General features: G+C 40.5%; 26 non-coding genes across 26 annotated transcripts; 17 read left to right on the top strand and 9 right to left on the bottom strand.

Moving 5' to 3' along the window:
- Window positions 1-534: 534 nt before the first annotated feature.
- LOC127357200 (5S ribosomal RNA) lies at window positions 535-653 on the bottom strand. Its single transcript, XR_007882164.1, has one exon. It is a non-coding gene; the product is annotated as a 5S ribosomal RNA (ribosomal RNA).
- An 849-nt stretch (window positions 654-1502) lies between these two features.
- LOC127357199 (5S ribosomal RNA) lies at window positions 1503-1621 on the top strand. The gene has a single exon (XR_007882163.1). It is a non-coding gene; the product is annotated as a 5S ribosomal RNA (ribosomal RNA).
- Window positions 1622-2689: 1068 nt separating this feature from the next.
- Window positions 2690-2808, top strand: LOC127357198 (5S ribosomal RNA). Its single transcript, XR_007882162.1, has one exon. It is a non-coding gene; the product is annotated as a 5S ribosomal RNA (ribosomal RNA).
- An 881-nt stretch (window positions 2809-3689) lies between these two features.
- Window positions 3690-3808, bottom strand: LOC127357196 (5S ribosomal RNA). Its single transcript, XR_007882161.1, has one exon. It is a non-coding gene; the product is annotated as a 5S ribosomal RNA (ribosomal RNA).
- Window positions 3809-4657: 849 nt separating this feature from the next.
- Window positions 4658-4776, top strand: LOC127357195 (5S ribosomal RNA). Its single transcript, XR_007882160.1, has one exon. It is a non-coding gene; the product is annotated as a 5S ribosomal RNA (ribosomal RNA).
- A 1069-nt stretch (window positions 4777-5845) lies between these two features.
- LOC127357193 (5S ribosomal RNA) lies at window positions 5846-5964 on the top strand. Its single transcript, XR_007882158.1, has one exon. It is a non-coding gene; the product is annotated as a 5S ribosomal RNA (ribosomal RNA).
- Window positions 5965-6845: 881 nt separating this feature from the next.
- On the bottom strand, window positions 6846-6964 carry LOC127357192 (5S ribosomal RNA). The gene has a single exon (XR_007882157.1). It is a non-coding gene; the product is annotated as a 5S ribosomal RNA (ribosomal RNA).
- An 849-nt stretch (window positions 6965-7813) lies between these two features.
- Window positions 7814-7932, top strand: LOC127357191 (5S ribosomal RNA). Its single transcript, XR_007882156.1, has one exon. It is a non-coding gene; the product is annotated as a 5S ribosomal RNA (ribosomal RNA).
- Window positions 7933-9000: 1068 nt separating this feature from the next.
- Window positions 9001-9119, top strand: LOC127357190 (5S ribosomal RNA). The gene has a single exon (XR_007882155.1). It is a non-coding gene; the product is annotated as a 5S ribosomal RNA (ribosomal RNA).
- An 881-nt stretch (window positions 9120-10000) lies between these two features.
- Window positions 10001-10119, bottom strand: LOC127357189 (5S ribosomal RNA). The gene has a single exon (XR_007882154.1). It is a non-coding gene; the product is annotated as a 5S ribosomal RNA (ribosomal RNA).
- Window positions 10120-10968: 849 nt separating this feature from the next.
- On the top strand, window positions 10969-11087 carry LOC127357188 (5S ribosomal RNA). The gene has a single exon (XR_007882153.1). It is a non-coding gene; the product is annotated as a 5S ribosomal RNA (ribosomal RNA).
- A 1068-nt stretch (window positions 11088-12155) lies between these two features.
- On the top strand, window positions 12156-12274 carry LOC127357187 (5S ribosomal RNA). The gene has a single exon (XR_007882152.1). It is a non-coding gene; the product is annotated as a 5S ribosomal RNA (ribosomal RNA).
- An 881-nt stretch (window positions 12275-13155) lies between these two features.
- LOC127357186 (5S ribosomal RNA) lies at window positions 13156-13274 on the bottom strand. The gene has a single exon (XR_007882151.1). It is a non-coding gene; the product is annotated as a 5S ribosomal RNA (ribosomal RNA).
- Window positions 13275-14123: 849 nt separating this feature from the next.
- LOC127357185 (5S ribosomal RNA) lies at window positions 14124-14242 on the top strand. Its single transcript, XR_007882150.1, has one exon. It is a non-coding gene; the product is annotated as a 5S ribosomal RNA (ribosomal RNA).
- A 1068-nt stretch (window positions 14243-15310) lies between these two features.
- On the top strand, window positions 15311-15429 carry LOC127357184 (5S ribosomal RNA). The gene has a single exon (XR_007882149.1). It is a non-coding gene; the product is annotated as a 5S ribosomal RNA (ribosomal RNA).
- Window positions 15430-16310: 881 nt separating this feature from the next.
- LOC127357182 (5S ribosomal RNA) lies at window positions 16311-16429 on the bottom strand. The gene has a single exon (XR_007882147.1). It is a non-coding gene; the product is annotated as a 5S ribosomal RNA (ribosomal RNA).
- An 849-nt stretch (window positions 16430-17278) lies between these two features.
- Window positions 17279-17397, top strand: LOC127357180 (5S ribosomal RNA). Its single transcript, XR_007882146.1, has one exon. It is a non-coding gene; the product is annotated as a 5S ribosomal RNA (ribosomal RNA).
- A 1069-nt stretch (window positions 17398-18466) lies between these two features.
- Window positions 18467-18585, top strand: LOC127357179 (5S ribosomal RNA). Its single transcript, XR_007882145.1, has one exon. It is a non-coding gene; the product is annotated as a 5S ribosomal RNA (ribosomal RNA).
- An 878-nt stretch (window positions 18586-19463) lies between these two features.
- On the bottom strand, window positions 19464-19582 carry LOC127357178 (5S ribosomal RNA). The gene has a single exon (XR_007882144.1). It is a non-coding gene; the product is annotated as a 5S ribosomal RNA (ribosomal RNA).
- An 849-nt stretch (window positions 19583-20431) lies between these two features.
- LOC127357177 (5S ribosomal RNA) lies at window positions 20432-20550 on the top strand. Its single transcript, XR_007882143.1, has one exon. It is a non-coding gene; the product is annotated as a 5S ribosomal RNA (ribosomal RNA).
- Window positions 20551-21618: 1068 nt separating this feature from the next.
- On the top strand, window positions 21619-21737 carry LOC127357277 (5S ribosomal RNA). Its single transcript, XR_007882236.1, has one exon. It is a non-coding gene; the product is annotated as a 5S ribosomal RNA (ribosomal RNA).
- An 895-nt stretch (window positions 21738-22632) lies between these two features.
- LOC127357276 (5S ribosomal RNA) lies at window positions 22633-22751 on the bottom strand. The gene has a single exon (XR_007882235.1). It is a non-coding gene; the product is annotated as a 5S ribosomal RNA (ribosomal RNA).
- An 849-nt stretch (window positions 22752-23600) lies between these two features.
- On the top strand, window positions 23601-23719 carry LOC127357275 (5S ribosomal RNA). Its single transcript, XR_007882234.1, has one exon. It is a non-coding gene; the product is annotated as a 5S ribosomal RNA (ribosomal RNA).
- A 1070-nt stretch (window positions 23720-24789) lies between these two features.
- On the top strand, window positions 24790-24908 carry LOC127357274 (5S ribosomal RNA). Its single transcript, XR_007882233.1, has one exon. It is a non-coding gene; the product is annotated as a 5S ribosomal RNA (ribosomal RNA).
- Window positions 24909-25805: 897 nt separating this feature from the next.
- LOC127357273 (5S ribosomal RNA) lies at window positions 25806-25924 on the bottom strand. Its single transcript, XR_007882232.1, has one exon. It is a non-coding gene; the product is annotated as a 5S ribosomal RNA (ribosomal RNA).
- An 849-nt stretch (window positions 25925-26773) lies between these two features.
- On the top strand, window positions 26774-26892 carry LOC127357271 (5S ribosomal RNA). Its single transcript, XR_007882230.1, has one exon. It is a non-coding gene; the product is annotated as a 5S ribosomal RNA (ribosomal RNA).
- The last annotated feature ends 676 nt before the right edge of the window (window positions 26893-27568 follow it).

Raw genomic sequence — 27568 nt, 5'->3', positions numbered from 1 at the left:
AATAAAGTACTTTTAAAAATATAAATGAATAAAGATAAAGATAGAAAGGTCTAAACTGTACAGGAAAGATATTTACAATGTGCAGGATAGAAAAACCAACAGGAGTGCATTAAGGTAATGCATATATACAGGGTGGGTTTAAGAGTCAGTGTCAGTGGGGGATCTGGGCCTTGTTCATGAGGCCAGCTGCAGACGGAAAGAAACTGTTCTTGTGGCGTGAGGTTTTGGTCCTGATGGACCGCAGCCTCCTACCAGAGGGAAGAGTTTCAAAGAGTTTGTGTCCAGAGATGAGCCCAATGAGGGAGGTGTCATCCTCCAACTTCAGAAGCCTGACGGACTGGTGACTGGAGGTGCAGCTGTTTGTGTACAGGGAGAAGAGCAGAGGAGAAAGAACGCAGCCTTGGGGGGATCCTGTCTGACAGAAGCCAATTGAGTCTATTAATGAAACGATTAAGTACAGCCTCAAAATTGAAATGACATGAATCAAATGTTCTGTCTTTTGATAATTCTGCTATCTATAAAGAGACGTGTAAAAGCTTACAGCACCTGGTATTCCCAGGCGGTCTCCCATCCAAGTACTAACCAGGCCCGACCCTGCTTAGCTTCCGAGATCGGACGAGATCGGGCGTGTTCAGGGTGGTATGGCCGTAAGCGAGTCTTCAACCTGCAAAAGGACCTTTTAAACATGTTGTTGTACCATCTTCTGTTTTTGGCATTTGGTGATTCATTTTGTCTGAAATAGTAATAATTTGATCAGAAAAGAAGCTCATAAAGTCCTTACTACTGAGGGTTATGGGGATACGTGGCTCAATAGAGCTGTGACTCTCTGTCAGCCTGGCTACAGTGCTGAAGAGGAACCTGGGGTTGTTCTTATTTTCTTCCATTAGTGCTGAATAATAGGCTCCTCTGGCATTGAGGAGGGCCTTTCTTTAGGTTTTAAGACTATTTTGCCAAATTCACATATTCTAATCATTTGGAAGAGCGTCATTTCCTTTCAGATTTCTGCGCTTTTTGCTTTAATTGACGGGTTTGGTGGTTGTACCACGGTGCTAGCCTCCTATGTTTTAATATTTTCCTTTTTATAGGGGCGATAGAATCTAGTGTTGTTCATAGTGAGCCTGCAGCACTATTAATGAGAGGATCAATTTGGGAGGGACTAAAGTTATTATAGGACTCTGTTATATTCAGACATGGCATTGAATTAAATACTGATGGAATCTCCTCCTTAAATTTAGCTAATTTTGTCAAAAGAAGAAACCTTCAAACATTTAGAAAACGTACTAATAATAAATAAAAGAATAGTTAATATCCCTTAATTCTGTAATAAATATTATGACTATATTTAAGTAAACATATATTTGGTTTTCAGGTGTGGACATTTATCATCTGCAGTAAAAATATGAATACACATCTGCTGAACAAGAGAAGAGAAGCAGTACAGTACAATAACAGAAGATGCTACAACAACATGTTTAAAAGGTCCTTTTGCAGCTTCTCCACTGGCTTACGGCCATACCACCCTGAACACGCCCGATCTCGTCCGATCTCGGAAGCTAAGCAGGGTCGGGCCTGGTTAGTACTTGGATGGGAGACCGCCTGGGAATACCAGGTGCTGTAAGCTTTTACACTTCTCTTTACAAACAGCAGAGGATGCTGCTGCTGCTGCTGCTGCTGCTGCTTCACTCATTCACATAGTTTCATTTTGTTATATGAAAGTTTTTGTTCATTTTGTTTTGAAGACAGTGTTGGTACATGGCGAAAAGAAACCCACAACATTTCAGGTTTAGAGGTATTACAAGACACAGTGTTGGGATAAAAAGTTAATTACAAATCAGACAGGAAGCACCTTGAGAGACTCTGAGTGTTTACAGTCCTACATATGGAAAATGTGTCAGAATTACTAATAATTATTACAGGAAAGGTTTTAGAGACACTCAGTGTAGGCTGCTGTAGATAGTCATTTAGTTGGTTATTGATAATTATGTGTATATGTATGACCTGAGGGATCATATTGGTCAGACTCTAACCCTCATACAGATTAAACTCAACTAAATCTTCAAATCTAGACCAGAAAATCAGTGTCAGGACCAGACAGGGTTGTGGCCATGTCGGGTGCAAAAGTCAAACGCTAAAGGTTTTCCACTGAGCAAAGTAAATATTCCAACTAAATAATGGACATGTTCATTTTTTTAGGCATGTTTTGGGACGCAGTGTGTCTGATACATTTGAAGTCTTTTATGTATTTATGGCTGCTTCAACTGCTGATGATAGTGTAGATAGTGACACATAAGTCACTTCTAGGCTGGATTACTGCAACTCCTTATTATCAGGTTGCCCCAATAAGTCCATTAAGACGCTCCAATTAATTCAGAACGCTGCAGCACGAGTACTGACAGGAACTAGGAAAAGAGATCACATCTCTCCTGTATTAGCTTCTCTGCACTGGCTCCCTGTAAAATTCAGAATAGAATTGAAAATCCTCCTCACCTACAAAGCTCTTCATGGTCCGGCTCCTTCATATCTTAAAGAGCTCATAGATCTTAGTGCAAAATCTTCCACAAACACAGAGATAAAAAAAAAGTCCCATCGTTCATGTTAAAGAGCCAAATCTGAAGAGAAGCAGTACAGTACAATAACAGAAGATGGTACCACAACATGTTTAAAAGGTCCTTTTGCAGCTTAAACACTCGCTTACGGCCATACCACCCTGAACACGCCCGATCTCGTCCGATCTCGGAAGCTAAGCAGGGTCGGGCCTGGTTAGTACTTGGATGGGAGACCGCCTGGGAATACCAGGTGCTGTAAGCTTTTACACTTCTCTTTACAAACAGCAGAGGATGCTGCTGCTGCTGCTGCTGCTGCTGCTTCACTCATTCACATAGTTTCATTTTCAACACAATGTTGTTGTAAAATATGTAACCTTTAAGTTTAGATGGAAGTTTCTTGATTCTACTATTGTTATTATTGTTGTTGTTGTTGTTGTTTGAGAGTTTCCGCTTGGTTAACGTGCATATATTACAGTAGAGGAAAATAAATCCTGAAAAGGCATGAATATCACCCATTATACAGAATCAGAATCGGGTTAATTGCCAAGTACGTTTTTACACGTACAAGGAATTTGTCTTGTTGCGTTGGTGCATAAAAATCGCAGAAAAAATAAAGTACTTTTAAAAATATAAATGAATAAAGATAAAGATAGAAAGGTCTAAACTGTACAGGAAAGATATTTACAATGTGCAGGATAGAAAAACCAACAGGAGTGCATTAAGGTAATGCATATATACAGGGTGGGTTTAAGAGTCAGTGTCAGTGGGGGATCTGGGCCTTGTTCATGAGGCCAGCTGCAGACGGAAAGAAACTGTTCTTGTGGCGTGAGGTTTTGGTCCTGATGGACCGCAGCCTCCTACCAGAGGGAAGAGTTTCAAAGAGTTTGTGTCCAGAGATGAGCCCAATGAGGGAGGTGTCATCCTCCAACTTCAGAAGCCTGACGGACTGGTGACTGGAGGTGCAGCTGTTTGTGTACAGGGAGAAGAGCAGAGGAGAAAGAACGCAGCCTTGGGGGGATCCTGTCTGACAGAAGCCAATTGAGTCTATTAATGAAACGATTAAGTACAGCCTCAAAATTGAAATGACATGAATCAAATGTTCTGTCTTTTGATAATTCTGCTATCTATAAAGAGACGTGTAAAAGCTTACAGCACCTGGTATTCCCAGGCGGTCTCCCATCCAAGTACTAACCAGGCCCGACCCTGCTTAGCTTCCGAGATCGGACGAGATCGGGCGTGTTCAGGGTGGTATGGCCGTAAGCGAGTCTTCAACCTGCAAAAGGACCTTTTAAACATGTTGTTGTACCATCTTCTGTTTTTGGCATTTGGTGATTCATTTTGTCTGAAATAGTAATAATTTGATCAGAAAAGAAGCTCATAAAGTCCTTACTACTGAGGGTTATGGGGATACGTGGCTCAATAGAGCTGTGACTCTCTGTCAGCCTGGCTACAGTGCTGAAGAGGAACCTGGGGTTGTTCTTATTTTCTTCCATTAGTGCTGAATAATAGGCTCCTCTGGCATTACGGAGGGCCTTTCTTTAGGTTTTAAGACTATTTTGCCAAATTCACATATTCTAATCATTTGGAAGAGCGTCATTTCCTTTCAGATTTCTGCGCTTTTTGCTTTAATTGACGGGTTTGGTGGTTGTACCACGGTGCTAGCCTCCTATGTTTTAATATTTTCCTTTTTATAGGGGCGATAGAATCTAGTGTTGTTCATAGTGAGCCTGCAGCACTATTAATGAGAGGATCAATTTGGGAGGGACTAAAGTTATTATAGGACTCTGTTATATTCAGACATGGCATTGAATTAAATACTGATGGAATCTCCTCCTTAAATTTAGCTAATTTTGTCAAAAGAAGAAACCTTCAAACATTTAGAAAACGTACTAATAATAAATAAAAGAATAGTTAATATCCCTTAATTCTGTAATAAATATTATGACTATATTTAAGTAAACATATATTTGGTTTTCAGGTGTGGACATTTATCATCTGCAGTAAAAATATGAATACACATCTGCTGAACAAGAGAAGAGAAGCAGTACAGTACAATAACAGAAGATGCTACAACAACATGTTTAAAAGGTCCTTTTGCAGCTTCTCCACTGGCTTACGGCCATACCACCCTGAACACGCCCGATCTCGTCCGATCTCGGAAGCTAAGCAGGGTCGGGCCTGGTTAGTACTTGGATGGGAGACCGCCTGGGAATACCAGGTGCTGTAAGCTTTTACACTTCTCTTTACAAACAGCAGAGGATGCTGCTGCTGCTGCTGCTGCTGCTGCTTCACTCATTCACATAGTTTCATTTTGTTATATGAAAGTTTTTGTTCATTTTGTTTTGAAGACAGTGTTGGTACATGGCGAAAAGAAACCCACAACATTTCAGGTTTAGAGGTATTACAAGACACAGTGTTGGGATAAAAAGTTAATTACAAATCAGACAGGAAGCACCTTGAGAGACTCTGAGTGTTTACAGTCCTACATATGGAAAATGTGTCAGAATTACTAATAATTATTACAGGAAAGGTTTTAGAGACACTCAGTGTAGGCTGCTGTAGATAGTCATTTAGTTGGTTATTGATAATTATGTGTATATGTATGACCTGAGGGATCATATTGGTCAGACTCTAACCCTCATACAGATTAAACTCAACTAAATCTTCAAATCTAGACCAGAAAATCAGTGTCAGGACCAGACAGGGTTGTGGCCATGTCGGGTGCAAAAGTCAAACGCTAAAGGTTTTCCACTGAGCAAAGTAAATATTCCAACTAAATAATGGACATGTTCATTTTTTTAGGCATGTTTTGGGACGCAGTGTGTCTGATACATTTGAAGTCTTTTATGTATTTATGGCTGCTTCAACTGCTGATGATAGTGTAGATAGTGACACATAAGTCACTTCTAGGCTGGATTACTGCAACTCCTTATTATCAGGTTGCCCCAATAAGTCCATTAAGACGCTCCAATTAATTCAGAACGCTGCAGCACGAGTACTGACAGGAACTAGGAAAAGAGATCACATCTCTCCTGTATTAGCTTCTCTGCACTGGCTCCCTGTAAAATTCAGAATAGAATTGAAAATCCTCCTCACCTACAAAGCTCTTCATGGTCCGGCTCCTTCATATCTTAAAGAGCTCATAGATCTTAGTGCAAAATCTTCCACAAACACAGAGATAAAAAAAAAAGTCCCATCGTTCATGTTAAAGAGCCAAATCTGAAGAGAAGCAGTACAGTACAATAACAGAAGATGGTACCACAACATGTTTAAAAGGTCCTTTTGCAGCTTAAACACTCGCTTACGGCCATACCACCCTGAACACGCCCGATCTCGTCCGATCTCGGAAGCTAAGCAGGGTCGGGCCTGGTTAGTACTTGGATGGGAGACCGCCTGGGAATACCAGGTGCTGTAAGCTTTTACACTTCTCTTTACAAACAGCAGAGGATGCTGCTGCTGCTGCTGCTGCTGCTGCTTCACTCATTCACATAGTTTCATTTTCAACACAATGTTGTTGTAAAATATGTAACCTTTAAGTTTAGATGGAAGTTTCTTGATTCTACTATTGTTATTATTGTTGTTGTTGTTGTTGTTTGAGAGTTTCCGCTTGGTTAACGTGCATATATTACAGTAGAGGAAAATAAATCCTGAAAAGGCATGAATATCACCCATTATACAGAATCAGAATCGGGTTAATTGCCAAGTACGTTTTTACACGTACAAGGAATTTGTCTTGTTGCGTTGGTGCATAAAAATCGCAGAAAAAATAAAGTACTTTTAAAAATATAAATGAATAAAGATAAAGATAGAAAGGTCTAAACTGTACAGGAAAGATATTTACAATGTGCAGGATAGAAAAACCAACAGGAGTGCATTAAGGTAATGCATATATACAGGGTGGGTTTAAGAGTCAGTGTCAGTGGGGGATCTGGGCCTTGTTCATGAGGCCAGCTGCAGACGGAAAGAAACTGTTCTTGTGGCGTGAGGTTTTGGTCCTGATGGACCGCAGCCTCCTACCAGAGGGAAGAGTTTCAAAGAGTTTGTGTCCAGAGATGAGCCCAATGAGGGAGGTGTCATCCTCCAACTTCAGAAGCCTGACGGACTGGTGACTGGAGGTGCAGCTGTTTGTGTACAGGGAGAAGAGCAGAGGAGAAAGAACGCAGCCTTGGGGGGATCCTGTCTGACAGAAGCCAATTGAGTCTATTAATGAAACGATTAAGTACAGCCTCAAAATTGAAATGACATGAATCAAATGTTCTGTCTTTTGATAATTCTGCTATCTATAAAGAGACGTGTAAAAGCTTACAGCACCTGGTATTCCCAGGCGGTCTCCCATCCAAGTACTAACCAGGCCCGACCCTGCTTAGCTTCCGAGATCGGACGAGATCGGGCGTGTTCAGGGTGGTATGGCCGTAAGCGAGTCTTCAACCTGCAAAAGGACCTTTTAAACATGTTGTTGTACCATCTTCTGTTTTTGGCATTTGGTGATTCATTTTGTCTGAAATAGTAATAATTTGATCAGAAAAGAAGCTCATAAAGTCCTTACTACTGAGGGTTATGGGGATACGTGGCTCAATAGAGCTGTGACTCTCTGTCAGCCTGGCTACAGTGCTGAAGAGGAACCTGGGGTTGTTCTTATTTTCTTCCATTAGTGCTGAATAATAGGCTCCTCTGGCATTGAGGAGGGCCTTTCTTTAGGTTTTAAGACTATTTTGCCAAATTCACATATTCTAATCATTTGGAAGAGCGTCATTTCCTTTCAGATTTCTGCGCTTTTTGCTTTAATTGACGGGTTTGGTGGTTGTACCACGGTGCTAGCCTCCTATGTTTTAATATTTTCCTTTTTATAGGGGCGATAGAATCTAGTGTTGTTCATAGTGAGCCTGCAGCACTATTAATGAGAGGATCAATTTGGGAGGGACTAAAGTTATTATAGGACTCTGTTATATTCAGACATGGCATTGAATTAAATACTGATGGAATCTCCTCCTTAAATTTAGCTAATTTTGTCAAAAGAAGAAACCTTCAAACATTTAGAAAACGTACTAATAATAAATAAAAGAATAGTTAATATCCCTTAATTCTGTAATAAATATTATGACTATATTTAAGTAAACATATATTTGGTTTTCAGGTGTGGACATTTATCATCTGCAGTAAAAATATGAATACACATCTGCTGAACAAGAGAAGAGAAGCAGTACAGTACAATAACAGAAGATGCTACAACAACATGTTTAAAAGGTCCTTTTGCAGCTTCTCCACTGGCTTACGGCCATACCACCCTGAACACGCCCGATCTCGTCCGATCTCGGAAGCTAAGCAGGGTCGGGCCTGGTTAGTACTTGGATGGGAGACCGCCTGGGAATACCAGGTGCTGTAAGCTTTTACACTTCTCTTTACAAACAGCAGAGGATGCTGCTGCTGCTGCTGCTGCTGCTGCTTCACTCATTCACATAGTTTCATTTTGTTATATGAAAGTTTTTGTTCATTTTGTTTTGAAGACAGTGTTGGTACATGGCGAAAAGAAACCCACAACATTTCAGGTTTAGAGGTATTACAAGACACAGTGTTGGGATAAAAAGTTAATTACAAATCAGACAGGAAGCACCTTGAGAGACTCTGAGTGTTTACAGTCCTACATATGGAAAATGTGTCAGAATTACTAATAATTATTACAGGAAAGGTTTTAGAGACACTCAGTGTAGGCTGCTGTAGATAGTCATTTAGTTGGTTATTGATAATTATGTGTATATGTATGACCTGAGGGATCATATTGGTCAGACTCTAACCCTCATACAGATTAAACTCAACTAAATCTTCAAATCTAGACCAGAAAATCAGTGTCAGGACCAGACAGGGTTGTGGCCATGTCGGGTGCAAAAGTCAAACGCTAAAGGTTTTCCACTGAGCAAAGTAAATATTCCAACTAAATAATGGACATGTTCATTTTTTTAGGCATGTTTTGGGACGCAGTGTGTCTGATACATTTGAAGTCTTTTATGTATTTATGGCTGCTTCAACTGCTGATGATAGTGTAGATAGTGACACATAAGTCACTTCTAGGCTGGATTACTGCAACTCCTTATTATCAGGTTGCCCCAATAAGTCCATTAAGACGCTCCAATTAATTCAGAACGCTGCAGCACGAGTACTGACAGGAACTAGGAAAAGAGATCACATCTCTCCTGTATTAGCTTCTCTGCACTGGCTCCCTGTAAAATTCAGAATAGAATTGAAAATCCTCCTCACCTACAAAGCTCTTCATGGTCCGGCTCCTTCATATCTTAAAGAGCTCATAGATCTTAGTGCAAAATCTTCCACAAACACAGAGATAAAAAAAAAGTCCCATCGTTCATGTTAAAGAGCCAAATCTGAAGAGAAGCAGTACAGTACAATAACAGAAGATGGTACCACAACATGTTTAAAAGGTCCTTTTGCAGCTTAAACACTCGCTTACGGCCATACCACCCTGAACACGCCCGATCTCGTCCGATCTCGGAAGCTAAGCAGGGTCGGGCCTGGTTAGTACTTGGATGGGAGACCGCCTGGGAATACCAGGTGCTGTAAGCTTTTACACTTCTCTTTACAAACAGCAGAGGATGCTGCTGCTGCTGCTGCTGCTGCTGCTTCACTCATTCACATAGTTTCATTTTCAACACAATGTTGTTGTAAAATATGTAACCTTTAAGTTTAGATGGAAGTTTCTTGATTCTACTATTGTTATTATTGTTGTTGTTGTTGTTGTTTGAGAGTTTCCGCTTGGTTAACGTGCATATATTACAGTAGAGGAAAATAAATCCTGAAAAGGCATGAATATCACCCATTATACAGAATCAGAATCGGGTTAATTGCCAAGTACGTTTTTACACGTACAAGGAATTTGTCTTGTTGCGTTGGTGCATAAAAATCGCAGAAAAAATAAAGTACTTTTAAAAATATAAATGAATAAAGATAAAGATAGAAAGGTCTAAACTGTACAGGAAAGATATTTACAATGTGCAGGATAGAAAAACCAACAGGAGTGCATTAAGGTAATGCATATATACAGGGTGGGTTTAAGAGTCAGTGTCAGTGGGGGATCTGGGCCTTGTTCATGAGGCCAGCTGCAGACGGAAAGAAACTGTTCTTGTGGCGTGAGGTTTTGGTCCTGATGGACCGCAGCCTCCTACCAGAGGGAAGAGTTTCAAAGAGTTTGTGTCCAGAGATGAGCCCAATGAGGGAGGTGTCATCCTCCAACTTCAGAAGCCTGACGGACTGGTGACTGGAGGTGCAGCTGTTTGTGTACAGGGAGAAGAGCAGAGGAGAAAGAACGCAGCCTTGGGGGGATCCTGTCTGACAGAAGCCAATTGAGTCTATTAATGAAACGATTAAGTACAGCCTCAAAATTGAAATGACATGAATCAAATGTTCTGTCTTTTGATAATTCTGCTATCTATAAAGAGACGTGTAAAAGCTTACAGCACCTGGTATTCCCAGGCGGTCTCCCATCCAAGTACTAACCAGGCCCGACCCTGCTTAGCTTCCGAGATCGGACGAGATCGGGCGTGTTCAGGGTGGTATGGCCGTAAGCGAGTCTTCAACCTGCAAAAGGACCTTTTAAACATGTTGTTGTACCATCTTCTGTTTTTGGCATTTGGTGATTCATTTTGTCTGAAATAGTAATAATTTGATCAGAAAAGAAGCTCATAAAGTCCTTACTACTGAGGGTTATGGGGATACGTGGCTCAATAGAGCTGTGACTCTCTGTCAGCCTGGCTACAGTGCTGAAGAGGAACCTGGGGTTGTTCTTATTTTCTTCCATTAGTGCTGAATAATAGGCTCCTCTGGCATTGAGGAGGGCCTTTCTTTAGGTTTTAAGACTATTTTGCCAAATTCACATATTCTAATCATTTGGAAGAGCGTCATTTCCTTTCAGATTTCTGCGCTTTTTGCTTTAATTGACGGGTTTGGTGGTTGTACCACGGTGCTAGCCTCCTATGTTTTAATATTTTCCTTTTTATAGGGGCGATAGAATCTAGTGTTGTTCATAGTGAGCCTGCAGCACTATTAATGAGAGGATCAATTTGGGAGGGACTAAAGTTATTATAGGACTCTGTTATATTCAGACATGGCATTGAATTAAATACTGATGGAATCTCCTCCTTAAATTTAGCTAATTTTGTCAAAAGAAGAAACCTTCAAACATTTAGAAAACGTACTAATAATAAATAAAAGAATAGTTAATATCCCTTAATTCTGTAATAAATATTATGACTATATTTAAGTAAACATATATTTGGTTTTCAGGTGTGGACATTTATCATCTGCAGTAAAAATATGAATACACATCTGCTGAACAAGAGAAGAGAAGCAGTACAGTACAATAACAGAAGATGCTACAACAACATGTTTAAAAGGTCCTTTTGCAGCTTCTCCACTGGCTTACGGCCATACCACCCTGAACACGCCCGATCTCGTCCGATCTCGGAAGCTAAGCAGGGTCGGGCCTGGTTAGTACTTGGATGGGAGACCGCCTGGGAATACCAGGTGCTGTAAGCTTTTACACTTCTCTTTACAAACAGCAGAGGATGCTGCTGCTGCTGCTGCTGCTGCTGCTTCACTCATTCACATAGTTTCATTTTGTTATATGAAAGTTTTTGTTCATTTTGTTTTGAAGACAGTGTTGGTACATGGCGAAAAGAAACCCACAACATTTCAGGTTTAGAGGTATTACAAGACACAGTGTTGGGATAAAAAGTTAATTACAAATCAGACAGGAAGCACCTTGAGAGACTCTGAGTGTTTACAGTCCTACATATGGAAAATGTGTCAGAATTACTAATAATTATTACAGGAAAGGTTTTAGAGACACTCAGTGTAGGCTGCTGTAGATAGTCATTTAGTTGGTTATTGATAATTATGTGTATATGTATGACCTGAGGGATCATATTGGTCAGACTCTAACCCTCATACAGATTAAACTCAACTAAATCTTCAAATCTAGACCAGAAAATCAGTGTCAGGACCAGACAGGGTTGTGGCCATGTCGGGTGCAAAAGTCAAACGCTAAAGGTTTTCCACTGAGCAAAGTAAATATTCCAACTAAATAATGGACATGTTCATTTTTTTAGGCATGTTTTGGGACGCAGTGTGTCTGATACATTTGAAGTCTTTTATGTATTTATGGCTGCTTCAACTGCTGATGATAGTGTAGATAGTGACACATAAGTCACTTCTAGGCTGGATTACTGCAACTCCTTATTATCAGGTTGCCCCAATAAGTCCATTAAGACGCTCCAATTAATTCAGAACGCTGCAGCACGAGTACTGACAGGAACTAGGAAAAGAGATCACATCTCTCCTGTATTAGCTTCTCTGCACTGGCTCCCTGTAAAATTCAGAATAGAATTGAAAATCCTCCTCACCTACAAAGCTCTTCATGGTCCGGCTCCTTCATATCTTAAAGAGCTCATAGATCTTAGTGCAAAATCTTCCACAAACACAGAGATAAAAAAAAAGTCCCATCGTTCATGTTAAAGAGCCAAATCTGAAGAGAAGCAGTACAGTACAATAACAGAAGATGGTACCACAACATGTTTAAAAGGTCCTTTTGCAGCTTAAACACTCGCTTACGGCCATACCACCCTGAACACGCCCGATCTCGTCCGATCTCGGAAGCTAAGCAGGGTCGGGCCTGGTTAGTACTTGGATGGGAGACCGCCTGGGAATACCAGGTGCTGTAAGCTTTTACACTTCTCTTTACAAACAGCAGAGGATGCTGCTGCTGCTGCTGCTGCTGCTGCTTCACTCATTCACATAGTTTCATTTTCAACACAATGTTGTTGTAAAATATGTAACCTTTAAGTTTAGATGGAAGTTTCTTGATTCTACTATTGTTATTATTGTTGTTGTTGTTGTTGTTTGAGAGTTTCCGCTTGGTTAACGTGCATATATTACAGTAGAGGAAAATAAATCCTGAAAAGGCATGAATATCACCCATTATACAGAATCAGAATCGGGTTAATTGCCAAGTACGTTTTTACACGTACAAGGAATTTGTCTTGTTGCGTTGGTGCATAAAAATCGCAGAAAAAATAAAGTACTTTTAAAAATATAAATGAATAAAGATAAAGATAGAAAGGTCTAAACTGTACAGGAAAGATATTTACAATGTGCAGGATAGAAAAACCAACAGGAGTGCATTAAGGTAATGCATATATACAGGGTGGGTTTAAGAGTCAGTGTCAGTGGGGGATCTGGGCCTTGTTCATGAGGCCAGCTGCAGACGGAAAGAAACTGTTCTTGTGGCGTGAGGTTTTGGTCCTGATGGACCGCAGCCTCCTACCAGAGGGAAGAGTTTCAAAGAGTTTGTGTCCAGAGATGAGCCCAATGAGGGAGGTGTCATCCTCCAACTTCAGAAGCCTGACGGACTGGTGACTGGAGGTGCAGCTGTTTGTGTACAGGGAGAAGAGCAGAGGAGAAAGAACGCAGCCTTGGGGGGATCCTGTCTGACAGAAGCCAATTGAGTCTATTAATGAAACGATTAAGTACAGCCTCAAAATTGAAATGACATGAATCAAATGTTCTGTCTTTTGATAATTCTGCTATCTATAAAGAGACGTGTAAAAGCTTACAGCACCTGGTATTCCCAGGCGGTCTCCCATCCAAGTACTAACCAGGCCCGACCCTGCTTAGCTTCCGAGATCGGACGAGATCGGGCGTGTTCAGGGTGGTATGGCCGTAAGCGAGTCTTCAACCTGCAAAAGGACCTTTTAAACATGTTGTTGTACCATCTTCTGTTTTTGGCATTTGGTGATTCATTTTGTCTGAAATAGTAATAATTTGATCAGAAAAGAAGCTCATAAAGTCCTTACTACTGAGGGTTATGGGGATACGTGGCTCAATAGAGCTGTGACTCTCTGTCAGCCTGGCTACAGTGCTGAAGAGGAACCTGGGGTTGTTCTTATTTTCTTCCATTAGTGCTGAATAATAGGCTCCTCTGGCATTGAGGAGGGCCTTTCTTTAGGTTTTAAGACTATTTTGCCAAATTCACATATTCTAATCATTTGGAAGAGCGTCATTTCCTTTCAGATTTCTGCGCTTTTTGCTTTAATTGACGGGTTTGGTGGTTGTACCACGGTGCTAGCCTCCTATGTTTTAATATTTTCCTTTTTATAGGGGCGATAGAATCTAGTGTTGTTCATAGTGAGCCTGCAGCACTATTAATGAGAGGATCAATTTGGGAGGGACTAAAGTTATTATAGGACTCTGTTATATTCAGACATGGCATTGAATTAAATACTGATGGAATCTCCTCCTTAAATTTAGCTAATTTTGTCAAAAGAAGAAACCTTCAAACATTTAGAAAACGTACTAATAATAAATAAAAGAATAGTTAATATCCCTTAATTCTGTAATAAATATTATGACTATATTTAAGTAAACATATATTTGGTTTTCAGGTGTGGACATTTATCATCTGCAGTAAAAATATGAATACACATCTGCTGAACAAGAGAAGAGAAGCAGTACAGTACAATAACAGAAGATGCTACAACAACATGTTTAAAAGGTCCTTTTGCAGCTTCTCCACTGGCTTACGGCCATACCACCCTGAACACGCCCGATCTCGTCCGATCTCGGAAGCTAAGCAGGGTCGGGCCTGGTTAGTACTTGGATGGGAGACCGCCTGGGAATACCAGGTGCTGTAAGCTTTTACACTTCTCTTTACAAACAGCAGAGGATGCTGCTGCTGCTGCTGCTGCTGCTGCTTCACTCATTCACATAGTTTCATTTTGTTATATGAAAGTTTTTGTTCATTTTGTTTTGAAGACAGTGTTGGTACATGGCGAAAAGAAACCCACAACATTTCAGGTTTAGAGGTATTACAAGACACAGTGTTGGGATAAAAAGTTAATTACAAATCAGACAGGAAGCACCTTGAGAGACTCTGAGTGTTTACAGTCCTACATATGGAAAATGTGTCAGAATTACTAATAATTATTACAGGAAAGGTTTTAGAGACACTCAGTGTAGGCTGCTGTAGATAGTCATTTAGTTGGTTATTGATAATTATGTGTATATGTATGACCTGAGGGATCATATTGGTCAGACTCTAACCCTCATACAGATTAAACTCAACTAAATCTTCAAATCTAGACCAGAAAATCAGTGTCAGGACCAGACAGGGTTGTGGCCATGTCGGGTGCAAAAGTCAAACGCTAAAGGTTTTCCACTGAGCAAAGTAAATATTCCAACTAAATAATGGACATGTTCATTTTTTTAGGCATGTTTTGGGACGCAGTGTGTCTGATACATTTGAAGTCTTTTATGTATTTATGGCTGCTTCAACTGCTGATGATAGTGTAGATAGTGACACATAAGTCACTTCTAGGCTGGATTACTGCAACTCCTTATTATCAGGTTGCCCCAATAAGTCCATTAAGACGCTCCAATTAATTCAGAACGCTGCAGCACGAGTACTGACAGGAACTAGGAAAAGAGATCACATCTCTCCTGTATTAGCTTCTCTGCACTGGCTCCCTGTAAAATTCAGAATAGAATTGAAAATCCTCCTCACCTACAAAGCTCTTCATGGTCCGGCTCCTTCATATCTTAAAGAGCTCATAGATCTTAGTGCAAAATCTTCCACAAACACAGAGATAAAAAAAAAGTCCCATCGTTCATGTTAAAGAGCCAAATCTGAAGAGAAGCAGTACAGTACAATAACAGAAGATGGTACCACAACATGTTTAAAAGGTCCTTTTGCAGCTTAAACACTCGCTTACGGCCATACCACCCTGAACACGCCCGATCTCGTCCGATCTCGGAAGCTAAGCAGGGTCGGGCCTGGTTAGTACTTGGATGGGAGACCGCCTGGGAATACCAGGTGCTGTAAGCTTTTACACTTCTCTTTACAAACAGCAGAGGATGCTGCTGCTGCTGCTGCTGCTGCTGCTTCACTCATTCACATAGTTTCATTTTCAACACAATGTTGTTGTAAAATATGTAACCTTTAAGTTTAGATGGAAGTTTCTTGATTCTACTATTGTTATTATTGTTGTTGTTGTTGTTGTTTGAGAGTTTCCGCTTGGTTAACGTGCATATATTACAGTAGAGGAAAATAAATCCTGAAAAGGCATGAATATCACCCATTATACAGAATCAGAATCGGGTTAATTGCCAAGTACGTTTTTACACGTACAAGGAATTTGTCTTGTTGCGTTGGTGCATAAAAATCGCAGAAAAAATAAAGTACTTTTAAAAATATAAATGAATAAAGATAAAGATAGAAAGGTCTAAACTGTACAGGAAAGATATTTACAATGTGCAGGATAGAAAAACCAACAGGAGTGCATTAAGGTAATGCATATATACAGGGTGGGTTTAAGAGTCAGTGTCAGTGGGGGATCTGGGCCTTGTTCATGAGGCCAGCTGCAGACGGAAAGAAACTGTTCTTGTGGCGTGAGGTTTTGGTCCTGATGGACCGCAGCCTCCTACCAGAGGGAAGAGTTTCAAAGAGTTTGTGTCCAGAGATGAGCCCAATGAGGGAGGTGTCATCCTCCAACTTCAGAAGCCTGACGGACTGGTGACTGGAGGTGCAGCTGTTTGTGTACAGGGAGAAGAGCAGAGGAGAAAGAACGCAGCCTTGGGGGGATCCTGTCTGACAGAAGCCAATTGAGTCTATTAATGAAACGATTAAGTACAGCCTCAAAATTGAAATGACATGAATCAAATGTTCTGTCTTTTGATAATTCTGCTATCTATAAAGAGACGTGTAAAAGCTTACAGCACCTGGTATTCCCAGGCGGTCTCCCATCCAAGTACTAACCAGGCCCGACCCTGCTTAGCTTCCGAGATCGGACGAGATCGGGCGTGTTCAGGGTGGTATGGCCGTAAGCGAGTCTTCAACCTGCAAAAGGACCTTTTAAACATGTTGTTGTACCATCTTCTGTTTTTGGCATTTGGTGATTCATTTTGTCTGAAATAGTAATAATTTGATCAGAAAAGAAGCTCATAAAGTCCTTACTACTGAGGGTTATGGGGATACGTGGCTCAATAGAGCTGTGACTCTCTGTCAGCCTGGCTACAGTGCTGAAGAGGAACCTGGGGTTGTTCTTATTTTCTTCCATTAGTGCTGAATAATAGGCTCCTCTGGCATTGAGGAGGGCCTTTCTTTAGGTTTTAAGACTATTTTGCCAAATTCACATATTCTAATCATTTGGAAGAGCGTCATTTCCTTTCAGATTTCTGCGCTTTTTGCTTTAATTGACGGGTTTGGTGGTTGTACCACGGTGCTAGCCTCCTATGTTTTAATATTTTCCTTTTTATAGGGGCGATAGAATCTAGTGTTGTTCATAGTGAGCCTGCAGCACTATTAATGAGAGGATCAATTTGGGAGGGACTAAAGTTATTATAGGACTCTGTTATATTCAGACATGGCATTGAATTAAATACTGATGGAATCTCCTCCTTAAATTTAGCTAATTTTGTCAAAAGAAGAAACCTTCAAACATTTAGAAAACGTACTAATAATAAATAAAAGAATAGTTAATATCCCTTAATTCTGTAATAAATATTATGACTATATTTAAGTAAACATATATTTGGTTTTCAGGTGTGGACATTTATCATCTGCAGTAAAAATATGAATACACATCTGCTGAACAAGAGAAGAGAAGCAGTACAGTACAATAACAGAAGATGCTACAACAACATGTTTAAAAGGTCCTTTTGCAGCTTCTCCACTGGCTTACGGCCATACCACCCTGAACACGCCCGATCTCGTCCGATCTCGGAAGCTAAGCAGGGTCGGGCCTGGTTAGTACTTGGATGGGAGACCGCCTGGGAATACCAGGTGCTGTAAGCTTTTACACTTCTCTTTACAAACAGCAGAGGATGCTGCTGCTGCTGCTGCTGCTGCTGCTTCACTCATTCACATAGTTTCATTTTGTTATATGAAAGTTTTTGTTCATTTTGTTTTGAAGACAGTGTTGGTACATGGCGAAAAGAAACCCACAACATTTCAGGTTTAGAGGTATTACAAGACACAGTGTTGGGATAAAAAGTTAATTACAAATCAGACAGGAAGCACCTTGAGAGACTCTGAGTGTTTACAGTCCTACATATGGAAAATGTGTCAGAATTACTAATAATTATTACAGGAAAGGTTTTAGAGACACTCAGTGTAGGCTGCTGTAGATAGTCATTTAGTTGGTTATTGATAATTATGTGTATATGTATGACCTGAGGGATCATATTGGTCAGACTCTAACCCTCATACAGATTAAACTCAACTAAATCTTCAAATCTAGACCAGAAAATCAGTGTCAGGACCAGACAGGGTTGTGGCCATGTCGGGTGCAAAAGTCAAACGCTAAAGGTTTTCCACTGAGCAAAGTAAATATTCCAACTAAATAATGGACATGTTCATTTTTTTAGGCATGTTTTGGGACGCAGTGTGTCTGATACATTTGAAGTCTTTTATGTATTTATGGCTGCTTCAACTGCTGATGATAGTGTAGATAGTGACACATAAGTCACTTCTAGGCTGGATTACTGCAACTCCTTATTATCAGGTTGCCCCAATAAGTCCATTAAGACGCTCCAATTAATTCAGAACGCTGCAGCACGAGTACTGACAGGAACTAGGAAAAGAGATCACATCTCTCCTGTATTAGCTTCTCTGCACTGGCTCCCTGTAAAATTCAGAATAGAATTGAAAATCCTCCTCACCTACAAAGCTCTTCATGGTCCGGCTCCTTCATATCTTAAAGAGCTCATAGATCTTAGTGCAAAATCTTCCACAAACACAGAGATAAAAAAAAAAGTCCCATCGTTCATGTTAAAGAGCCAAATCTGAAGAGAAGCAGTACAGTACAATAACAGAAGATGGTACCACAACATGTTTAAAAGGTCCTTTTGCAGCTTAAACACTCGCTTACGGCCATACCACCCTGAACACGCCCGATCTCGTCCGATCTCGGAAGCTAAGCAGGGTCGGGCCTGGTTAGTACTTGGATGGGAGACCGCCTGGGAATACCAGGTGCTGTAAGCTTTTACACTTCTCTTTACAAACAGCAGAGGATGCTGCTGCTGCTGCTGCTGCTGCTTCACTCATTCACATAGTTTCATTTTCAACACAATGTTGTTGTAAAATATGTAACCTTTAAGTTTAGATGGAAGTTTCTTGATTCTACTATTGTTATTATTGTTGTTGTTGTTGTTGTTTGAGAGTTTCCGCTTGGTTAACGTGCATATATTACAGTAGAGGAAAATAAATCCTGAAAAGGCATGAATATCACCCATTATACAGAATCAGAATCGGGTTAATTGCCAAGTACGTTTTTACACGTACAAGGAATTTGTCTTGTTGCGTTGGTGCATAAAAATCGCAGAAAAAATAAAGTACTTTTAAAAATATAAATGAATAAAGATAAAGATAGAAAGGTCTAAACTGTACAGGAAAGATATTTACAATGTGCAGGATAGAAAAACCAACAGGAGTGCATTAAGGTAATGCATATATACAGGGTGGGTTTAAGAGTCAGTGTCAGTGGGGGATCTGGGCCTTGTTCATGAGGCCAGCTGCAGACGGAAAGAAACTGTTCTTGTGGCGTGAGGTTTTGGTCCTGATGGACCGCAGCCTCCTACCAGAGGGAAGAGTTTCAAAGAGTTTGTGTCCAGAGATGAGCCCAATGAGGGAGGTGTCATCCTCCAACTTCAGAAGCCTGACGGACTGGTGACTGGAGGTGCAGCTGTTTGTGTACAGGGAGAAGAGCAGAGGAGAAAGAACGCAGCCTTGGGGGGATCCTGTCTGACAGAAGCCAATTGAGTCTATTAATGAAACGATTAAGTACAGCCTCAAAATTGAAATGACATGAATCAAATGTTCTGTCTTTTGATAATTCTGCTATCTATAAAGAGACGTGTAAAAGCTTACAGCACCTGGTATTCCCAGGCGGTCTCCCATCCAAGTACTAACCAGGCCCGACCCTGCTTAGCTTCCGAGATCGGACGAGATCGGGCGTGTTCAGGGTGGTATGGCCGTAAGCGAGTCTTCAACCTGCAAAAGGACCTTTTAAACATGTTGTTGTACCATCTTCTGTTTTTGGCATTTGGTGATTCATTTTGTCTGAAATAGTAATAATTTGATCAGAAAAGAAGCTCATAAAGTCCTTACTACTGAGGGTTATGGGGATACGTGGCTCAATAGAGCTGTGACTCTCTGTCAGCCTGGCTACAGTGCTGAAGAGGAACCTGGGGTTGTTCTTATTTTCTTCCATTAGTGCTGAATAATAGGCTCCTCTGGCATTGAGGAGGGCCTTTCTTTAGGTTTTAAGACTATTTTGCCAAATTCACATATTCTAATCATTTGGAAGAGCGTCATTTCCTTTCAGATTTCTGCGCTTTTTGCTTTAATTGACGGGTTTGGTGGTTGTACCACGGTGCTAGCCTCCTATGTTTTAATATTTTCCTTTTTATAGGGGCGATAGAATCTAGTGTTGTTCATAGTGAGCCTGCAGCACTATTAATGAGAGGATCAATTTGGGAGGGACTAAAGTTATTATAGGACTCTGTTATATTCAGACATGGCATTGAATAAAATACTGATGGAATCTCCTCCTTAAATTTAGCTAATTTTGTCAAAAGAAGAAACCTTCAAACATTTAGAAAACGTACTAATAATAAATAAAAGAATAGTTAATATCCCTTAATTCTGTAATAAATATTATGACTATATTTAAGTAAACATATATTTGGTTTTCAGGTGTGGACATTTATCATCTGCAGTAAAAATATGAATACACATCTGCTGAACAAGAGAAGAGAAGCAGTACAGTACAATAACAGAAGATGCTACAACAACATGTTTAAAAGGTCCTTTTGCAGCTTCACCACTGGCTTACGGCCATACCACCCTGAACACGCCCGATCTCGTCCGATCTCGGAAGCTAAGCAGGGTCGGGCCTGGTTAGTACTTGGATGGGAGACCGCCTGGGAATACCAGGTGCTGTAAGCTTTTACACTTCTCTTTACAAACAGCAGAGGATGCTGCTGCTGCTGCTGCTGCTGCTGCTTCACTCATTCACATAGTTTCATTTTGTTATATGAAAGTTTTTGTTCATTTTGTTTTGAAGACAGTGTTGGTACATGGCGAAAAGAAACCCACAACATTTCAGGTTTAGAGGTATTACAAGACACAGTGTTGGGATAAAAAGTTAAATACAAATCAGACAGGAAGCACCTTGAGAGACTCTGAGTGTTTACAGTCCTACATATGGAAAATGTGTCAGAATGACTAATAATTATTACAGGAAAGGTTTTAGAGACACTCAGTGTAGGCTGCTGTAGATAGTCATTTAGTTGGTTATTGATAATTATGTGTATATGTATGACCTGAGGGATCATATTGGTCAGACTCTAACCCTCATACAGATTAAACTCAACTAAATCTTCAAATCTAGACCAGAAAATCAGTGTCAGGACCAGACAGGGTTGTGGCCATGTCGGGTGCAAAAGTCAAACGCTAAAGGTTTTCCACTGAGCAAAGTAAATATTCCAACTAAATAATGGACATGTTCGTTTTTTTAGGCATGTTTTGGGACGCAGTGTGTCCGATACATTTGAAGTCTTTTATGTATTTATGGCTGCTTCAACTGCTGATGATAGTGTAGATAGTGACACATAAGTCACTTCTAGGCTGGATTACTGCAACTCCTTATTATCAGGTTGCCCCAATAAGTCCATTAAGACGCTCCAATTAATTCAGAACGCTGCAGCACGAGTACTGACAGGAACTAGGAAAAGAGATCACATCTCTCCTGTATTAGCTTCTCTGCACTGGCTCCCTGTAAAATTCAGAATAGAATTGAAAATCCTCCTCACCTACAAAGCTCTTCATGGTCCGGCTCCTTCATATCTTAAAGAGCTCATAGATCTTAGTGCAAAATCTTCCACAAACACAGAGATAAAAAAAAAGTCCCATCGTTCATGTTAAAGAGCCAAATCTGAAGAGAAGCAGTACAGTACAATAACAGAAGATGGTACCACAACATGTTTAAAAGGTCCTTTTGCAGCTTAAACACTCGCTTACGGCCATACCACCCTGAACACGCCCGATCTCGTCCGATCTCGGAAGCTAAGCAGGGTCGGGCCTGGTTAGTACTTGGATGGGAGACCGCCTGGGAATACCAGGTGCTGTAAGCTTTTACACTTCTCTTTACAAACAGCAGAGGATGCTGCTGCTGCTGCTGCTGCTGCTGCTTCACTCATTCACATAGTTTCATTTTCAACACAATGTTGTTGTAAAATATGTAACCTTTAAGTTTAGATGGAAGTTTCTTGATTCTACTATTGTTATTCTTGTTGTTGTTGTTGTTGTTGTGTTGTTGTTGTTTGAGAGTTTCCGCTTGGTTAACGTGCATATATTACAGTAGAGGAAAATAAATCCTGAAAAGGCATGAATATCACCCATTATACAGAATCAGAATCGGGTTAATTGCCAAGTACGTTTTTACACGTACAAGGAATTTGTCTTGTTGCGTTGGTGCATAAAAATCGCAGAAAAAATAAAGTACTTTTAAAAATATAAATGAATAAAGATAAAGATAGAAAGGTCTAAACTGTACAGGAAAGATATTTACAATGTGCAGGATAGAAAAACCAACAGGAGTGCATTAAGGTAATGCATATATACAGGGTGGGTTTAAGAGTCAGTGTCAGTGGGGGATCTGGGCCTTGTTCATGAGGCCAGCTGCAGACGGAAAGAAACTGTTCTTGTGGCGTGAGGTTTTGGTCCTGATGGACCGCAGCCTCCTACCAGAGGGAAGAGTTTCAAAGAGTTTGTGTCCAGAGATGAGCCCAATGAGGGAGGTGTCATCCTCCAACTTCAGAAGCCTGACGGACTGGTGACTGGAGGTGCAGCTGTTTGTGTACAGGGAGAAGAGCAGAGGAGAAAGAACGCAGCCTTGGGGGGATCCTGTCTGACAGAAGCCAATTGAGTCTATTAATGAAACGATTAAGTACAGCCTCAAAATTGAAATGACATGAATCAAATGTTCTGTCTTTTGATAATTCTGCTATCTATAAAGAGACGTGTAAAAGCTTACAGCACCTGGTATTCCCAGGCGGTCTCCCATCCAAGTACTAACCAGGCCCGACCCTGCTTAGCTTCCGAGATCGGACGAGATCGGGCGTGTTCAGGGTGGTATGGCCGTAAGCGAGTCTTCAACCTGCAAAAGGACCTTTTAAACATGTTGTTGTACCATCTTCTGTTTTTGGCATTTGGTGATTCATTTTGTCTGAAATAGTAATAATTTGATCAGAAAAGAAGCTCATAAAGTCGTTACTACTGAGGGTTATGGGGATACGTGGCTCAATAGAGCTGTGACTCTCTGTCAGCCTGGCTACAGTGCTGAAGAGGAACCTGGGGTTGTTCTTATTTTCTTCCATTAGTGCTGAATAATAGGCTCCTCTGGCATTACGGAGGGCCTTTCTTTAGGTTTTAAGACTATTTTGCCAAATTCACATATTCTAATCATTTGGAAGAGCGTCATTTCCTTTCAGATTTCTGCGCTTTTTGCTTTAATTGACGGGTTTGGTGGTTGTACCACGGTGCTAGCCTCCTATGTTTTAATATTTTCCTTTTTATAGGGGCGATAGAATCTAGTGTTGTTCATAGTGAGCCTGCAGCACTATTAATGAGAGGATCAATTTGGGAGGGACTAAAGTTATTATAGGACTCTGTTATATTCAGACATGGCATTGAATAAAGTACTGATGGAATCTCCTCCTTAAATTTAGCTAATTTTGTCAAAAGAAGAAACCTTCAAACATTTAGAAAACGTACTAATAATAAATAAAAGAATAGTTAATATCCCTTAATTCTGTAATAAATATTATGACTATATTTAAGTAAACATATATTTGGTTTTCAGGTGTGGACATTTATCATCTGCAGTAAAAATATGAATACACATCTGCTGAACAAGAGAAGAGAAGCAGTACAGTACAATAACAGAAGATGCTACAACAACATGTTTAAAAGGTCCTTTTGCAGCTTCTCCACTGGCTTACGGCCATACCACCCTGAACACGCCCGATCTCGTCCGATCTCGGAAGCTAAGCAGGGTCGGGCCTGGTTAGTACTTGGATGGGAGACCGCCTGGGAATACCAGGTGCTGTAAGCTTTTACACTTCTCTTTACAAACAGCAGAGGATGCTGCTGCTGCTGCTGCTGCTGCTGCTTCACTCATTCACATAGTTTCATTTTGTTATATGAAAGTTTTTGTTCATTTTGTTTTGAAGACAGTGTTGGTACATGGCGAAAAGAAACCCACAACATTTCAGGTTTAGAGGTATTACAAGACACAGTGTTGGGATAAAAAGTTAAATACAAATCAGACAGGAAGCACCTTGAGAGACTCTGAGTGTTTACAGTCCTACATATGGAAAATGTGTCAGAATGACTAATAATTATTACAGGAAAGGTTTTAGAGACACTCAGTGTAGGCTGCTGTAGATAGTCATTTAGTTGGTTATTGATAATTATGTGTATATGTATGACCTGAGGGATCATATTGGTCAGACTCTAACCCTCATACAGATTAAACTCAACTAAATCTTCAAATCTAGACCAGAAAATCAGTGTCAGGACCAGACAGGGTTGTGGCCATGTCGGGTGCAAAAGTCAAACGCTAAAGGTTTTCCACTGAGCAAAGTAAATATTCCAACTAAATGATGGACATGTTCGTTTTTTTAGGCATGTTTTGGGACGCAGTGTGTCCGATACATTTGAAGTCTTTTATGTATTTATGGCTGCTTCAACTGCTGATGATAGTGTAGATAGTGACACATAAGTCACTTCTAGGCTGGATTACTGCAACTCCTTATTATCAGGTTGCCCCAATAAGTCCATTAAGACGCTCCAATTAATTCAGAACGCTGCAGCACGAGTACTGACAGGAACTAGGAAAAGAGATCACATCTCTCCTGTATTAGCTTCTCTGCACTGGCTCCCTGTAAAATTCAGAATAGAATTGAAAATCCTCCTCACCTACAAAGCTCTTCATGGTCCGGCTCCTTCATATCTTAAAGAGCTCATAGATCTTAGTGCAAAATCTTCCACAAACACAGAGATAAAAAAAAAAAGTCCCATCGTTCATGTTAAAGAGCCAAATCTGAAGAGAAGCAGTACAGTACAATAACAGAAGATGGTACCACAACATGTTTAAAAGGTCCTTTTGCAGCTTAAACACTCGCTTACGGCCATACCACCCTGAACACGCCCGATCTCGTCCGATCTCGGAAGCTAAGCAGGGTCGGGCCTGGTTAGTACTTGGATGGGAGACCGCCTGGGAATACCAGGTGCTGTAAGCTTTTACACTTCTCTTTACAAACAGCAGAGGATGCTGCTGCTGCTGCTGCTGCTGCTTCACTCATTCACATAGTTTCATTTTCAACACAATGTTGTTGTAAAATATGTAACCTTTAAGTTTAGATGGAAGTTTCTTGATTCTACTATTGTTATTCTTGTTGTTGTTGTTGTTGTTGTTGTTGTTGTTGTTGTTTGAGAGTTTCCGCTTGGTTAACGTGCATATATTACAGTAGAGGAAAATAAATCCTGAAAAGGCATGAATATCACCCATTATACAGAATCAGAATCGGGTTAATTGCCAAGTACGTTTTTACACGTACAAGGAATTTGTCTTGTTGCGTTGGTGCATAAAAATCGCAGAAAAAATAAAGTACTTTTAAAAATATAAATGAATAAAGATAAAGATAGAAAGGTCTAAACTGTACAGGAAAGATATTTACAATGTGCAGGATAGAAAAACCAACAGGAGTGCATTAAGGTAATGCATATATACAGGGTGGGTTTAAGAGTCAGTGTCAGTGGGGGATCTGGGCCTTGTTCATGAGGCCAGCTGCAGACGGAAAGAAACTGTTCTTGTGGCGTGAGGTTTTGGTCCTGATGGACCGCAGCCTCCTACCAGAGGGAAGAGTTTCAAAGAGTTTGTGTCCAGAGATGAGCCCAATGAGGGAGGTGTCATCCTCCAACTTCAGAAGCCTGACGGACTGGTGACTGGAGGTGCAGCTGTTTGTGTACAGGGAGAAGAGCAGAGGAGAAAGAACGCAGCCTTGGGGGGGATCCTGTCTGACAGAAGCCAATTGAGTCTATTAATGAAACGATTAAGTACAGCCTCAAAATTGAAATGACATGAATCAAATGTTCTGTCTTTTGATAATTCTGCTATCTATAAAGAGACGTGTAAAAGCTTACAGCACCTGGTATTCCCAGGCGGTCTCCCATCCAAGTACTAACCAGGCCCGACCCTGCTTAGCTTCCGAGATCGGACGAGATCGGGCGTGTTCAGGGTGGTATGGCCGTAAGCGAGTCTTCAACCTGCAAAAGGACCTTTTAAACATGTTGTTGTACCATCTTCTGTTTTTGGCATTTGGTGATTCATTTTGTCTGAAATAGTAATAATTTGATCAGAAAAGAAGCTCATAAAGTCCTTACTACTGAGGGTTATGGGGATACGTGGCTCAATAGAGCTGTGACTCTCTGTCAGCCTGGCTACAGTGCTGAAGAGGAACCTGGGGTTGTTCTTATTTTCTTCCATTAGTGCTGAATAATAGGCTCCTCTGGCATTGAGGAGGGCCTTTCTTTAGGTTTTAAGACTATTTTGCCAAATTCACATATTCTAATCATTTGGAAGAGCGTCATTTCCTTTCAGATTTCTGCGCTTTTTGCTTTAATTGACGGGTTTGGTGGTTGTACCACGGTGCTAGCCTCCTATGTTTTAATATTTTCCTTTTTATAGGGGCGATAGAATCTAGTGTTGTTCATAGTGAGCCTGCAGCACTATTAATGAGAGGATCAATTTGGGAGGGACTAAAGTTATTATAGGACTCTGTTATATTCAGACATGGCATTGAATAAAGTACTGATGGAATCTCCTCCTTAAATTTAGCTAATTTTGTCAAAAGAAGAAACCTTCAAACATTTAGAAAACGTACTAATAATAAATAAAAGAATAGTTAATATCCCTTAATTCTGTAATAAATATTATGACTATATTTAAGTAAACATATATTTGGTTTTCAGGTGTGGACATTTATCATCTGCAGTAAAAATATGAATACACATCTGCTGAACAAGAGAAGAGAAGCAGTACAGTACAATAACAGAAGATGCTACAACAACATGTTTAAAAGGTCCTTTTGCAGCTTCACCACTGGCTTACGGCCATACCACCCTGAACACGCCCGATCTCGTCCGATCTCGGAAGCTAAGCAGGGTCGGGCCTGGTTAGTACTTGGATGGGAGACCGCCTGGGAATACCAGGTGCTGTAAGCTTTTACACTTCTCTTTACAAACAGCAGAGGATGCTGCTGCTGCTGCTGCTGCTGCTGCTTCACTCATTCACATAGTTTCATTTTGTTATATGAAAGTTTTTGTTCATTTTGTTTTGAAGACAGTGTTGGTACATGGCGAAAAGAAACCCACAACATTTCAGGTTTAGAGGTATTACAAGACACAGTGTTGGGATAAAAAGTTAAATACAAATCAGACAGGAAGCACCTTGAGAGACTCTGAGTGTTTACAGTCCTACATATGGAAAATGTGTCAGAATGACTAATAATTATTACAGGAAAGGTTTTAGAGACACTCAGTGTAGGCTGCTGTAGATAGTCATTTAGTTGGTTATTGATAATTATGTGTATATGTATGACCTGAGGGATCATATTGGTCAGACTCTAACCCTCATACAGATTAAACTCAACTAAATCTTCAAATCTAGACCAGAAAATCAGTGTCAGGACCAGACAGGGTTGTGGCCATGTCGGGTGCAAAAGTCAAACGCTAAAGGTTTTCCACTGAGCAAAGTAAATATTCCAACTAAATGATGGACATGTTCGTTTTTTTAGGCATGTTTTGGGACGCAGTGTGTCCGATACATTTGAAGTCTTTTATGTATTTATGGCTGCTTCAACTGCTGATGATAGTGTAGATAGTGACACATAAGTCACTT

This window comes from Dicentrarchus labrax, unplaced genomic scaffold (genome assembly GCF_905237075.1).
Source record: "Dicentrarchus labrax unplaced genomic scaffold, dlabrax2021, whole genome shotgun sequence".
NCBI lineage: Eukaryota > Metazoa > Chordata > Actinopteri > Moronidae > Dicentrarchus > Dicentrarchus labrax.
This window is presented reverse-complemented; position numbering and strand designations above follow the sequence as displayed.